This window comes from Neopsephotus bourkii, unplaced genomic scaffold (assembly GCF_033783945.1).
Source record: "Neopsephotus bourkii isolate Nb327-2 ecotype Australia unplaced genomic scaffold, CSIRO-AGI_Nbou_v1 NB_1388, whole genome shotgun sequence".
Taxonomy (NCBI): Eukaryota; Metazoa; Chordata; class Aves; order Psittaciformes; family Psittacidae; genus Neopsephotus; species Neopsephotus bourkii.
The window spans coordinates 563746-570039 of NW_026901866.1; positions in this window are offsets into that span (position 1 = coordinate 563746).

Genomic DNA, 6294 nt, shown 5'->3' on the forward strand with positions numbered 1-6294 from the left:
TTACAAGTTTAAAATCTGTGGCAGACTGCTATTGGATATCTGGAATTTTGGATAATTGGAATTGGATATTGGAAATCTGAAATTGATTTGGATCTTTGTAGAGTGTCATCTTATGGTCTGTCCCCTGTGGGCCTGTTGATGTACTGTTCATCACTTTGCCATGCAGAGCATTGGCTCAGCTTTTTGATAGCATGACTTTCCAAACAAATTTTTGTCTACACAGTCATTGCATTTCCTGGAATTTGTTTGCTTTTCAAGAGTCAAGTTCTAGCTGTGCAGTTGCACTGCCCTTTCTGTCCCAGGATGGAGGGGGACTTAGTTATGCATCTGTCCATGACTTTGTAAAACCATTTCCTTCCTGTTCTGAGTGGGATGGGTTGTATTTTCATGGTTTGGTAAAGGAGCTGTTTTCTCCCAAAAGTTTGGTGAACTTGGAAGGCTGATGGCACACAACGTGTTAGCACTAAAGGCCAATGATACATAGAATTGTTATTTTCATGACTTCTCCATCTACTATGTTTTGTACGACACAGACATGAATCTGAAAGGAAAAGTACGTCTGGCTGTCTGACAAGTGTATGATAAATAGTGGGTAACTTAGACTTTATTTCTGTGCTGCTTATCCTTAGTTAACACACTTGTTTAACTTCACATGTGTATGTAATTTACATGAAACAGCAATTCTGTTTCAACAGATCTGTTACACCAGATAACTACTTCTGCTGTGCCCAAGCTGTGAGATCAGTTATCAAATGGCAAAGCACAGGTTTTTGGGTTTTTTTGTCTCCATTTTTTTTTAACTTATTAGACTCAAAGTGTTACTGGTGAGCTATCTCCAGTCTGCCTAAGCTTCTATGACCAGCACTATGCAGTTCAAAATAGCTCTTAATGAAGCTGGGAGCTGGCAGTGGTTGTATTTATGACTCACATAATTGTTCTCAACCTAATGCACAAGACAAAAATGAATGCGAGTGAGTGTGTGTCAGACCCTACTAAATGTTCCAGACAGATGCCCTCTTCAGTGCTCTGTGTTGCTGTGCCACCAGCCTGCAGTGGGAAAAGTGGTCTGTCTGAACTGCCAGCCCCTGCACTACTTCACCACACAAAGTCAGGCTGTTGTGGTAGTGATGGGTCTGCAAGCTAGCTCTGTTGCACTTCAGCTGGGGAATGAAAAGGTAGCGTGCAATGGCAACTATTAAACATCAGTAACAGAAGGGTAATGGCTGCTTAGGACAGAAAAAATACCCCAAAACTTTCATGACATAACAAATGTTAATAGAAGTGGAGTTTTTTTTTAGCAGTTCTGTCTCTAAAGAGGGAGAGAGAGAGAAAAAAAGAGCTGGGCATCCTTCAGCCTATCCTTGAATTTTGAATGTAAGTATAGTAGTGCTAAGAAACCCCTCATTCTCTCTGGCTTCTCCCAGAGATCCAGCTATGGTCTTACGGGCTGGACTTACTTCCACCTGACCATTATGCACCTTAAGAGAGCAATATGAGGGAACATGTAACATATATTCTTACAATTCAAGACTAGAAAAAGGTGAATAATCTGATAAATGTCCTTTAATGTTAGGAAAAATACTATTCTACTACAGTTGCTTCTAAGTAACACAACATAGACTTGAACAAAACTTGACAATAACTTGAAATTCTCATTCTGCAATGTTCATGTGGGAGGAGAAGGAGTTAAGGCTCTTCCCTGAGAGTGAGACAACCCTCTGAAAGATGGGAGGTGTTGAAATGGGGGGCTCACAGGATTATTATTTAACAAATGGGGTGGGTGGGGAAAGCTGACCTGTTCTATTGCTATGCAAAGTTGAAAATGGCGTGTAAATTTAACTCTTCTACACGATTATAAAAGGGGCAAAGACAGCTAAACCAGAGCAGAGCAAGGCTTGTTTTGCTGTTAGAAACTGTAACCTTAAAAAAATGCACTAGAAAGAGATGTTGGTACACATCTCCCTGGAGCCTAGAACAGCAAAAGAGCAATGAGGTGGGTTTGAAAGGTTGAAAGGTACTTCAGTTACCACTAGCGCTACCACCTGGCTTCAGCAGTGGTCAGCAACATGTATGTGGTGGATAGAGCATGGAGCAGTATAGATTCATTTATTGTAAATAAAGTACACATTTTCATTTTTAACCAATATATGTCTGATCTAGGTAGAGCAGGAAACAATTATTCTGTGGCAGAGAGCGGCATTTCTTTATTAACAAATATAATTAAGTACAAAAAAGTTGAGGGTACAGGAGTTTGCAAACAGTTCCTCAGCTCTCTATTCTAGCCCTTTATCCTGTTTCCAGATCAGTGGGATGATCTCCTTGAAGATGTTGTAGGTTAATGGGGGCGAAAGGGTACTGGTCATGTAGGAATCCACAAGCTTGATGTTTTCTACACAGATTTCTCATCTGTCTCTGGAATTGTTGCAAGCTGTTCTGAAGAATGATTTTTTTTCTGAAGAACTCTGGGAGAAGCAGGTTGCTGCTGTAGGGAGCGCATTTCAAGGAGACTTTCCCTTCCTTGTGTTTTGTCTTCGTGGCAAACTGTTTAAAACATCTATGGCTAAACAGCACTTGTCACCCAGTTGTAAAGAAGAGTGGTTTCTCTAAGGCATTTAATTCTTAGGCCTCCAAAAGTTTTGCTGTTTTTTTTTTTTTTCCCTCAACCTTTAGATAATGTGCCTTCATCATTCATATCTATGAAGATGTTACTTGCCACATGTGTGTGTCATGTAAGATTTTCATGGCTCTATGAGAAATATGGTTGCCTTTCCAAGTGTAATTGCATTGGAAAAATATGCAGAGCCATTAGGCCACAATTTCTTACAGGTGGATTTTGTTGTGCAGGGAATAAAAGGCCAGGAGACAGTGCTGAAAATCAAGAGACTATTTTTATTCTTAAACTTATAACCACTGGCCTTTTGAGCAAAGTAGCCTCTAATAAATCTTCCTTTCTGTAGATTACTTCTGCTTCCATGAGGAATGGTCTCTGCAAAGTAGTATCTAAAATGACCCACTCTTTTTTTTCCTTCTCTTTTTAAAAGTTTTAATCTTTTCCTATTTTTTTAAATGTTGGAATGTATTATATATTTGTTGTTGTTTCAAAATAGCTGGCTCTAACACCACTTGCATATAGAAGAAAATGTATCTATTTGCAGGCAAATAACTAGTTTTACTTTGACTGTGATGTACTCCCAGCAGATATCTGAGAGTGAGTTATGACTACATCTTCTCTTGTCAGGTTGTATGCTGGTCAACAATGCTGGCACTTTGCATCAGATCGATATAGAACCCCCTAGTAATATTTTACAATGCATCACATTTTGTGTTCCTGTTACTATTAAAATCAAACACAAAAACAAAACTGTGGCAGGAGTCAATAAACACTGGGTCGTGTTAAATGTCCTGTGCACCTCTATTTACTCTTTTGTCGTTCTGTGGCTAGGGTTGTGGTGGGTGGGTGCAGGACCACACAGCTGGGTGAAGGGTGGTGGCACTGCACAGAGGTGACACTGAAATCTGCTGTTGGGTAGAGTTCTGTTTGCTGCCATCAGCTTGGTACATTTCTTTGGTCATTTCCTGCTATTTTGTAGTTATTTACCTTGCTAGCAACCCTCCTCTTGAAATGCCTATTTGTTTTCACACTCCTGTTGAACCAGATAACATTCTCATGATTCATTTGTTGTCCGATAAGTTTTATTTAGAACAACGTTCACATCCTCCCTCTGCTGCTTTTCCAGCCTGAATCCCACAGTTTTCTTTTGCAGCTGTGCAGGAGGGTTCTGCCCACTCCCACTAACATTGCAGCTGAATGAAAGCCAAGACATTTTAAGTCGTCTGTTAAAGTGCTGTGGACTCTCTTGATTCTTTTGCAATATTGTGAATAGTGGGAATTTCCCCCCCACTATGTAAAAGATGCTTTCTGTCATGGAGGGCTTGGATATGACTTTTTTGTTAAAGAGGGGAGAGAATTCTGTATTGTTTGCCACTTCTTTAAGCATTTCTTTTCCACTGAGGAGTGCTTAGAGCATGCGGTGAAGACCTACGTAAAGCAAAGGAGTTTCTCTTCTAAGCAGGCTACTCCTCAAGTAAAGGTTTGTAGGGACAGCTCAAGAAGCAGTTGGCCATTGGCTATCCAGCTGCCAAGAGGTTGTCTTTTCTCTGAACTCTAACTAAACTTTCTCTAAGCAAATATGTTTGCAGTAATTGTTATCTTACAGCTATTTAGGGGTCTCTTTCCTCCCCCACCTACCCAAAGGGATATGGCTAAATATACTTGCCCTGACAATTCCCATGACTTTTGAGAATGCATCTGATACTAGAGGTTGCACTGAAAATTACAAAGTAACATGACAGTGGAAGAGAGGTTAGTAAAAATTGATTCCCCTTTCCCACATAATTTTGTCTCTATGGAGTACTTCCGACATTTGGTGAAAATCCCATCCTCTTTCACAAAGCATAGATAGAAATGTGTGGTTTTAAATATGTCTTGTGGAAAGAGAGGATAATTTCATTTGCATGTGTGCTTATTTTAAATAATGCTGGACATGCTAAATAAACTACATTAGCCCAGGCACAGACAACAGCAGTTCTCATGTGGTGGCAAACCCACTCACTGTTAGAGTGGCGGTCTGCTGCTTCGCTGGAGACCCACAGTAGTAAATAGTCCTGCTAGAGGTGAGAGAGGAGGCAGTTTGCAGTCCCTGAGCTTAGCCAACACCTTGGAGACTGATTTAGCAGGAGTGGAGTCTGTGTGGCTGCCTAGTCCCAAGGTTTGGGAAAATGGCTCTTAAAAGTGTTGTATTGGGTGGCTGGTGAGAAACAGGGAAAGAAGGACCTTGTGGTCGAAGCTAGTAAGGTTTCTGAAGATCACTTGTGATTACATACAGCTGTTCTTGGTTCCTTTAATTTTGACAGTTTCTCAGCTCGTACCTGCTGAGTGTCTTGTGCTTAAAGAATGCCTCAGAAAAACGAGAATGGGGGTTTAAGCTACAGCACTTAGGGTGGAAAGAGATCTCCAAACAGTAGAGCCAGCACATTTAAACATAAGTGTTTCTGTATCTGGATGTGTCCCTTTTTTCTCAGCTGTGTCAATCTTCATTAATAAAAAATACTACCTCTCCTTACAAGCCTTGCCTCTCTCATACAGTTATTATTTCAGTGACTTCCAGAACTGTGGACTTAAAGCATTTTCCTCCTCCCTGATGCCTCATGAGCTATGAAGCATTGTTGCTGCATGATCTTTCAGACACTATAATGCTGTGTGCAGTACAGAAGATTTCTCAATTGAGAAATCATCCAGTTTAGGAAAGAAGCAATGGGAAGGGATGGCAGTACTCAGAAGAGATCTCCTTTGCCCTGTAGAGCTGGTGCTGTGGTAAACGTCCTGTTAACAGGACACTTGACAGCAATAGCTGAGAGCTGACCGGGCTAGCACAAGAGCTGGCCACATGGCAGTGGTATGGGCTCCAAAGTGTGGTGGATGAGTTTGTCCTGTACCCTGGGAACAGCAGCCCAGAACTGGTGCTAAGCTGACCTCTGCCAGTGTATGCAGTGACCAGGCATGTCATCCTGCAGATGGGGAAAAGCCCAGGAACTGGCTGGGGAGTCTGTTGCAGAAAGCCGAGAGTGGGAGCCCGAGCACTTATGCATTTAGGGATTACAGCATGAAGCCATGACCGCGCAGGCCTTGCCTTTACTCCTGGATTGATTCACACCTCTTGTTGGAACAAGGGGAGCAGAGCCATCCTCCATCCAAGCTTCTCTTTCAGACCAGAACATTGCACAGGTAGGTGTGGGAGCAGTGTGACTCAAGAGCCAGCAGCACAGCAGTAAAAACCCTGCCCTGGAAAGTAATAATCTCAGTTTTTAAGCAGCACCTGTCCAAGAATTGTGTATTGAGCTGGAAATGTGTAAAATGGGGACATTTCACCCCATATTCAGCATTAGTGGTGGTCCACCTGAGGTGTTTGCGTGCCTAGGTTGGTGGCCAATGTAGCAGTCAGAAGTGCCTGTGTCTCGTTTGTGGGTGTTAGGGACAGAAATTCTCTGGGAACTGGGCTTCCTTTCTGCAGAGACTGTGCCCTCAGCTCCACTGCCATGGAGGCTTTCGTGCTACTTTTTTTCAGCTACTTATGAAGTCAAGCTCCACCTATCCCTAAGGAGAGTTCCCAGAGCCAGGTACACATGGAAGCCCTGGTAGAGGCTGGCTGCCCCTGCTCTTCAGGCTGCATTGTCCCTTCCCTGGTAGTGGACATCGAGCTATTAAAGTTTATGAAAATGACACATTACTGTCAC